We start from the raw sequence: 9561 nt of genomic DNA, 5'->3' as shown, positions 1-9561 counted from the left end.
CATAGAAGTATAACTCACAAAAACTAAATTTGTACTGCCACCCTAATTTGACCTGCTTTTTTTATCAATTTACACAAAAGTTATTTCAGGTAATTCCTTAAAATTGTTTGGATAATCAGGCCATTCCCAAACTTACTTAGAAAAGGAGATTCCTCTTTTGTTTCTAGTTACACTGCAGAATTGATGCTATTGCTTCTGTGCATGTGAGGACTGGTAGTATGGGTCATCTGAGATCTATGGCACTAATCTTCTTACAGAGAATAACTCTTGTTTTTTCCAAATCTCAGTACCCATATGACAAGGTAACAACTTCTTGTGTGTAACTTAACAACAGTAAAGTATATCCTTTGAACTACGCTGTTTCCCTTTTTCATTGTTTTCATGAAAACTTAGGATCTCTGGGTGGGCTATTGTTTTATTATTGTCATTATTCAATGGGGTTTCCACATCTTCCTCTTTTGGAGAGGTGTGAGTTTACAATTCTTTTCCCATGCCAATTAGGTGGTAAACTGTTACCTGTAAAGGCTGACAGTCTAGGCATCTAAGGGAGGCTGACTATCTTGTGAGATTTGATCCTAGTTCTTTAGGGAGGACATAGCAGAGAGAAGTACTACTTCAGTGACACAGCTCTCTCCTCTGTTTATCTAGTTCTTCAGTCCTCTAAGGTATGGTTACAGGCAAATTAGTCATCACAGATATCATTGCATGCCATTTTGCATGACACAAAATCATTCAAAGAAAGAAGGAATAAAAATTTGAGGTCTACCCATCCTGCGTCAGCAACTGTTGGTAATGGATGTTTTAGGTAAGATTTGTCAATCCCTTGCCATGTACTATTGTCAGTTCATCTATACTTTGATTAGGGATCCTTTTACAATGTATAGAATTAATTTATTGAAAGCCAGTCAAGAAATAAAGGCTGAAGGTTAGTGCACATAAAAAAGAATTTCTAAACAGGAAACTTAGCAGTTTTGAAAACACTGAAAACATATTGAGATTTAAATTTGGTAATGTTTTGAAAAGAAATGAAGGATACAAGGCATTGAGCAAAATTAGTGAGTTTCAAATGCTGTATGATAGTGAGTTTAGATACATTCTAGCAGGATTTGTTTCTCCTTAGTTTCTTTTTATTTCTTTCATAGCTAATGATCATGCAAAAGTTCCAATAGCTTTAATGGAAAAACTCAAAACAACTCCCATGGTTTTCATCTGGTTCATAATTATTTATTTAACCATCAATGGTTTGGAAACCATCATTCACTAAAAATGACATTAATATGTGGAATTTTAGCCTGAAAAAGCAAGTCTTGTAAAAAATAAATAATTGAAACCAACCGGACAAAAATATTTATTTTGTTCTGGTTTGGGTTTTGGTTAAAGAAAAATGTGTATCTTGAAAGGTATGCACTGTGAGCAGTGCTACTGGATGTAACAGTAATTCAGATTGCTAAGTTAAGCATGTCTGCAAAGCCTGCAGGATCAAATAATTGTTATGCATTGCTATTGTAGAAGATTGTGAAAGGTGGGGAAACAGGTTAAACTAGAAATTTAAGAAAAATAAATCATATTGAGCAATAGTGTATATATGACTGCTTTGGTTGGTTTTTGTTATCCATATTGCAAAATATCATCCAACTCCAAATATTATTCAAAAATGTCTAATGCAGGTTTGTCCAGACTTCCGAAACCTACTGTGTCATGCAGAGAGCACACAAGAAAGATATTTTACTTCATCCAACTGCCTCAACTGGTTAGAAACAAGTAAATAAGCAGGAAAAAATGCGCCGCTGAGGTTTGGTCAAATGGCCTTTCAGGATGCGGTGCGTCCTCCCTGGGTCTCCCCTCCGCGGCCGGTGCCGCCTCGAGAGACCACAAACCACCGGCCACGGGGAGCAGAACCGGAGAGGAAAGGCGGGGGAGAGGGAAGTGAGAGGGGAGGGGGACGGGATGGGACAGGACAGTAGGAGGACGGGATGGGACAGGACAGTAGGAGGACGGGATGGGACAGGACGGTAGGAGGACGGGATGGGACAGGACAGTAGGAGGACGGGATGGGACAGGACAGTAGGAGGACGGGGCCCTGCCGCCCTCTGCTGGCGGCCGCCCCGCCCCGGGAGGGCCAAGGGCCCCTCAGCCCCGAAGGACTCCCGCAGGCCTCGAGGAGATGCTGAGTCTCCGTAAAGGGTCTCACTTGGCCTCGGTGAGATGGATTTCGAGACAGGCAAAGCCCACCTCCCGCTGCACGGGGAGCACTAGCGCTGCTACCTCTACTTGAAGATGGGGCTAAGCAAGTCGATTTGGGGCTCTCTCTGGGTTTGTGTGCTGGCTCAGAACAGCAGGGCAGTTTAGCAGCTGTTGTTCCAGTCTTTATCACCTATCGCATTCAGTTGTGGTGCTGGCAGAGAGGGTCCCTTCTGGAGGAATCCAACAGGATAAGCTCTTTTCTGGACAGACACCAAGCAGGCACCAGCGCCTGACAGGGGAGGTAGGTGTACAGACCAGTTCTGTATGAATTTTAATAATTGAGAGGTCTGAAGAACCCTCCCCAAACTGCACATAGCATAGATGTAGGAGCCTCCTTACTTCTTTGATCTCAGCCGCTCCTGTTGTGCACAGCCAATCTGAAAAATGCCATGAAGAGGAAAAAGAAAAGTGTTACACCAAACCATCTTGCAAACACAAGAAGTAGGGACTCTCCCTGCTTACAAAATGTCTGTGCAGGGAAGGAAAGCAAGAGTACAACAGGTATCGCTTCATATGTATTGACATACAAGCCACTGACTTCAGTTTGGATCTTCAGCAGGTTTGCTGGGTCACTCTGTGGTACCTACAAATAGTGTCATATAGCTGATATGCCATATACTAGATATCAGCAGAGCATTCTTTTTTATAGATATACTAAACATCAGCAGAACATTCATTTAATTGATGCACAGTTTCTCAGTCATAAGGGACAGCATACACATATTTATGTTACCTGTCAAACTGATAGCAGCATTTCTCACTGCTGCATTCTGTGCTATAGACATTTCCAAAATCAAATATGTGAATCTGTACTCTTGTTTGCACTATCACTGCTATGATATTTGCCTAAACAAAGGCTTTTTTTTTTTTTTCCTGCAAAAACATTGTTTTTAAGATCCAGGTTTGAAGGTAAATTCTGTTCTTATTTTTCCCATCAACTCAAATACAGTAAACTTGCTTTTGATTTGTGTGGTGTCTGAGAACATCATGTCTCATGTAATTTCATGAATTATTAGCCTGCAGGTGTAGCTATTCTGGGAATCATCCCTGACTCTATAGCTTTTTTTATGTCATTTCTGAAGATGATCCGAAGATGAGTTTGCATCTTAAGTAGCTTTATATGCACTGGCATGGATCCCCAAAATAATACAGCTGTGGTAGCATTGTATTGGCTGCAAAACCTATCAAGAAACTTGAGAAAATACAGAATTATTAATCCAGCAGCAAAAAAATTAGCTCATGAAGAACTCCATACTACCACAGCTGCGCTGTGGATTCCCTGCAGGGACAGATCCTGGAGGTTTATCTCCATTTATGCCTTTTTGTAGAGATATTGAAAACCATAGGGAAACTTAGGATCTCTCAGGACTAGTTGACCCTGGAGTTCTACTTTAGTTGAAGGTCAGGGCAGACAATCTAGGAACTGTTGGGCATTTCATGTAGGATTTGGTCTGGCAGAACTTACAGGTACTCCTATCCCAGGCAGGAAGGAGCTCTACAACCTGGCAGGTCACCAGCCCTGCAGAATTCAGCAGAGGGTACAACCCCTGTGTGTCTGAAGCCACTGCTGCTGCTTCATACCATTTTAGTTTCAATAAGCTGGTATTTTCAAAAGAAGTAATGCTTAGGCAAAAAATGGCAAGCCAGTTGCAAGTGATGTATTTAGTATGCTTTTTCAGTAGCAAGGGAAACAGTAAATGAACCAATCTGAATTAAAAACAAAACAAACCAGACAAACAAATGAACAAACAAAACCCCCCAAACCCAACCAACAAAACAATGCACTGTTTCTCCTTTCTGTGTAAGTGATAGCAAAGAGACTGTATGAAAGCATTGCAAAGATGCTCTGAGGGAGTTTTACATGTGTGTGAACCCGTGGATAAAAGGAAGCTGAAGCTAATGAATCAATAAATAGTATTTTCTGTAATTGTTCTTTTATCCACTGCCTACAGCCATTGTATCGGTGCTGGCCAACTTCCCAAGGGCAAAATGCGGCATCGCAGTGTTGAAGTGGACACCTACTTGGTGTCGCTTTCCCCCAGTACCGTATGGAAGAGATTAGATAAGCGAGGTGGCTTCTGCTGCGGGGAGTTATTCACGCCTCGGAACTCTCGAAAGGTATGCTGATTCTCACACCTCGGTGTGAGCGCTGCCAGAAAGGGTCTGGTAAAGCTGCTTTATCAGAAAGCAATACACCCTGCCACAGCCGCATGGCTGACCGCTCCAAAATCGGTCCTTCGCTTAGGTTCTGCTGCGGCCGTCGGTAGCCTCAGAGAAGAAGGCAGCTGCGATCATGGTTGGCTTGGGTGTAAGTTCCTGACGACAGAAGTGGGAACTAAGAAATCCAAACTACCCATAACTTTTTCAGCCGCCTGAAATTTTATTTACTGAAAACCGCGTCGCGCGTGTACTTTACTCCTGTCGGTTTGGGGTTTTTGGTTGGTTGGCTGGTTTTGGATTTTTCAGGTGCAATAAAAACACTCGGAATGAAAGGTAACCCTTTAAGACGTGTACATATCCCTGTCCGGGCGCCTTAGGATGGCACTGCCAAGAAAAGCCGTAGGGGAGGGCTGGAGCCGTCGGGAGCCGCGGGGCAGCCTCCGCCTCCGTCCCACCGCCGTCCCCGGCAGCCGGCAGGGGCTGGAGGAGCGAAGGAGTTAAAGGGAGGTGCTTTGGAAATCTGATGCTAACGAAGCCCCAGGAATGTTGCACATTTCCATTCCCCTCCAGCTTTCGGAGGAGGTCAGTCCCAGCTGCGGGCGCACGCTCTGAGGAGCCCAGCCCCGAGGCCGCACTTGCTCCGGGAGCGGCCCCGCACCTTCCCGCAGGTTACGCCGGGACACGCCGGGGAGGGACGGGACGGGACGGAGATCGGTAGTTGTGAAAAGTTTTTCCTGGATTTGGGATGCTGTGCCGGTACCTGCAGAACGAGGGGGGAGAGGGATAGGGGGTCCCCAGCTCTGTGAGCCCCGGGCTAGGGCGGAGGGAGCAGCGGGCTCGGGCCGCCCCCGCAGAGAGGGGCAGCTGCCCTGACCCCGCCGCGACCTCTCTTCTCTTTCAGGCGCGGCTGGAGATTGCCGGGGAGACGGCTGTGGTGGCGCGCTGCTGGTCGGCGCTGCCTGTCGCTGCCTGGGCGCGGGGGGCGGCACGGCCGAGCCCTGTCGCGGACCGTCCTGCGAGGGCCGCGAGGCACCGCCGCCGCCGCCTGCGGACCTCGCTGCGGAGGAGGGCCGCCCCCCGCCGCGCTCCTTCCTGCACACCGCCGCGCCGCTGCGGCCGCCGCACGGCAAGGCACCGCCCGCCGCCCCGCCGCCCGCCTGCCCCGGCGGGGACTGCGCCGCCAACGCCACCCGCCGCGACTGCCCGGCCTGGAGTGCCGCCTGCTGCCACCCCGCCTGCGACCGCGGCCCCGCAGCCCGGGCTGCGCCGCCCCCGCCGGCTGCCCCGAGCCCCCCTGCTGCGCGCCGCCGACAGAGCCGCACAGTTCGCGGGGGACGACTTTGCCCACGCTGCCCCCGAGCGGGGCGGTGGCGCCCTGGGGGTGCAACTCACCTGCGACATCAAGCCAGGTGCGGGGCGGTGTGAGGGGGCCTGGGGGCGGGAGGACACAGCCCCCCCACCACACCGACACCCCCTTCTTTTGGGACGGAGGGTTCCTGCAGCCCGCGGCGACTCAGCGTGGTCGCCGAGAGCCGCGATCGTGGGTGCTGGGTCTCCTCGATCCGGGCAGGTGTCTGCTGAGCCGCGGGGCTACAGCACCTCTGGGAGCCCGGCCACAGGGGTGCCTGAGCGGCTGCAGCAAACCTCCTTGTTTTCGGAGAGTTAGGAGGCAAATCTGGCACTGGTCTTCACAACGTGTGAGGGAATTGCTGCCCTGGTTCCCCTCTCCGCTCCCCTTCATCTCCCCTCCATGAACAGGTGCATGTAGACCTAGAGCTGATGGCAAAACTTTTTTTTAGTGGTGTTTTTAAACGTGTAAGACCTAACTGTCTCTCTCTTCACAGTCTGGTATTCCTGGGTTTTTTAGTTTATAGCAATATAATATTGTGAAAGCATTCAGTGGGGGGTGTGTACGTTCCAAACCCAGGGTGAACGGACTGTTGCCATTGCTAAGAAACTTGCTGCTGCCAAACTGTCTCGCTGCAATAGCCAGGGGTTAAAAAATACAGAGCCTCTCTTACAGCGCATCATTCAGAACGCTTACCTGTCTGTTGATGAGCACAGTTTTGGTGAATTTGGTATCCTTGTAGGAAGCCAAGTATGTCCATGGTTACATTAATAGATCAGTGGAAGATGTATCTAATTGCCTGAGATATTTGGATTTACCCACAAGAAGAGCACCAGCAGGTGTTACATAACCTCAAAGCAGTTCAGGTTCTGGTGCAATGTTGTGTCTGAAAGGTATAAAATATATGAGGAAGAGTGATTTATTTCCCATTGATGTTAAAAGCTAATGGAAAGCATGGAGAAGGTCATTTACGCCTTGTCACATCCGTGTGGCAAATCTGAGGGCTGAGGCTGCTTCTGACACCAGAACATATGCCAAGCCTCTACAAGTTACCAAGGTCTGCTTAGTGAAGGGACATCTCCTCCAAAGGAAACTCCTGTGCTTGCTGATTCCAGTCCCAAGGCATTTAAGCCCCCCCATGCCTAGTGCAGGGACACTGTCTACCTTCATCTTGTCTGATATTATTCTCCGATGTCTTACAGAACCTCTGTATGCTCCATGCCCAAAGGTGGACAAAAACCAGAAAAGTCAGTATGGTTAGCCTCCGTTTTCTCTGCTTCTGTGCATACTCTTTGTACTATCATCATAAATGCCATGCCTCCATTTTGCAGATGGACCCGGGATCCAGGATATTTGCATTTTCTTTGTCCATACCAAAATCCTTTTCTATATAATACAAGCCTTGGCAAATAATAGGGGGATTCTGAATAGACAGAAAAGAGTAATACTTTTGGATGGTGCTGAAAGCAGACATGCTGTATCTCCATGAAAGTCTCACAAAGAACACCCAGCTCAGCGTGACCTTTTTCTCCGAACATCCTCTTATTCTTTGTCTTTGGAAGACTTGGATCAGTCTGTGCTTCCCAGTCTCCAGTACCACCAGCACTTCCAGCTAACATGGTGAGTTGCATGCACCCTCTCATCCCCTAGGTCTTAGGGTTAGATCATCTGTCCCTTCTGATGTGGATCAGAGGATATTAAAGCTGAAGGGCCAGAATGTGAAGATGTTCGGGATTTTGGAGACTTGGCAAGAAGTTCACTATACTCTTTCCATTTTGTATTTTTTGTAGGCCTGTTGCTGAGTGAAGTCTTGGAGGAACAAAAGTGTGCTTAGAAGTTTCCCTTAACAAAAGTCCTTGAATACTTCAAGAATGGATTATGGCCAGTAGCAGTCATAGATTTGTGCATTCATCTTCTTTTGGCAGAGAGAAGCATCCTAGATACTGGAGAGAAAGCAGTGTACAGTGCTGCCCACTGAACCACATAATCCCATGGAAGGCACTGTTGGCATGGAAGCACTCAGTGAGCAAACCTGTGGTAACACACGAGCTTCTATGTGTGAGTTTTCAGATGAGGACAGCTGCACCCTCACAAGTTCTCCACTCTCACTGTTGTTACCTTGTGTTGCCACCTGCTGCAGTTGGTGTGGATGAGTCTTGCTGTACTTCTGTCCAGACTGGACAAAGGATGTAGAGCCTTGTTTTGCCCATTCCAAAGACTGGACCGAGACCTTCACAAGGCAGCTTTCTCTCCCAGAAGTGGAAGAACAGCATACTGGATTCATCAACATCTAGCAGAAATTCCATGTATTTGGCAGCAGGAACAAAAAAATAAGCTATGTTGACAGTCTTTGGTTTCCTTCAAGCCAGTGTACAGGCAAACATCCAGTATTCTGCTCTGCTAGCAACCTCTAACATTCTCTGCATTTGCCTGGGATCTTACTTTGAACACGTGTCACTGGGTTTCCTGCAGCAGTGTAGAGAATTCCTTGTTCAATCCCCATTTGCAGCTGGAATCATAGGTCTTGGAAATGAGAATGGTTTGTATAGCAATTCCAGCTACTTCTACTAAAACAAAAAGAAAAAAAAAAGGTGATAATCAGATCTTTAATTAGGGGCAATCCATTTACAGTTGTCTGGGGAGAGCTGTGACCCAAACAGCATGTAATGTTCATGACAAGGGGGAATGGCTCCCAACTGAAACAGAGTAGGGTTTAATAAGATGTAAGGAAGAAATTCTTTACTGTGAGAGTGGTGAGGCACTGAACAGGTTGTCCAGAGAAGTTGTGGATGCCCCATTCCTAGCAGTGTTCAAGGCCAGGTTGGATGGGGCTCTGAGCAACCTGGTCAGAGCCTGAGTGTCCCTGCCCATGGCTGGGTGGTTGGAATAAGATGAACTATGTGTTCCTTTCCATCCCAAACCATTCTATGATTCAATGATTCAGGGAGAGACAGGTTAGTGACTCTTGCTGTCTTTCTCTGTTTTTAGGGGAACATTTCAGTCAAGTTACTATTTCAGCACATGACTAAGACCAGCTGAAAAGGGTGTTTCTTTACCACTGACCTCTCCTCAGACATGAGGGGAGCTGGAATATGCTGCCTAGGTGACTCTAAGGCCATTTTTCAACCTGCGTTAGTTCCCCATCCACAGCTGGAGACCTGGAGGCCCACCCCAGCCTATGACTGCCAGCTGTGTGACAGTTCATGAGTAGATTTGCACTGATTCTTTAGTAGTTAAAATATCCTTGCTCTAGTTATCCTGCTGCGGAAAACTGTTTTGGTGAACTGAATGGTCTGTTGTTCAACCTGTTACATAGCCCCTCTCATACGAGGTGTAGTCTACTCGAATGCTTGCTGAAGACCTCCAAGATACAGGCCGGCATCAGGGCTCAAACTGATTCCCAGCGTGGTGTCTGTGTTTGCAGGCTCATCTGCAGGAGGCAGGTGACTGTTACCCTCCACCAGCTGCCTGACAGAGCCAGCAGAGCCCATCTGTGGGGGTCACACAGACATCATCATCATCTTTTCAGCCAGTATCACCAGCACCACAGCTACTATCTGGAACACTCCTGCCAACTGCAGCTGAACTACCACTTCCCTTGGCCAAGTGAAGATGCTGGAGTGCAGACTCATACTCCCATTTCAAATCAGACAAGCCCATTCCTCTGCAAGATTGTCCCTGCTTTTTCTCAACAGCACCGTGAGTACACTTTACTTCAGATGAAAGACGGGCATCCCGAAAGAAGGAATGCGCAGAAACTGTTTTTTGTTGTCTTACTGTTTTGTATTCCTCCTCACTCAATAATTGTC

The sequence above is a fragment of the Manacus vitellinus genome, unplaced genomic scaffold (genome assembly GCF_001715985.3).
Source record: "Manacus vitellinus isolate BGI_N305 unplaced genomic scaffold, ASM171598v3 scaffold_3_pilon, whole genome shotgun sequence".
Classification (NCBI taxonomy): Eukaryota; Metazoa; Chordata; class Aves; order Passeriformes; family Pipridae; genus Manacus; species Manacus vitellinus.
This window is presented reverse-complemented; position numbering follows the sequence as displayed.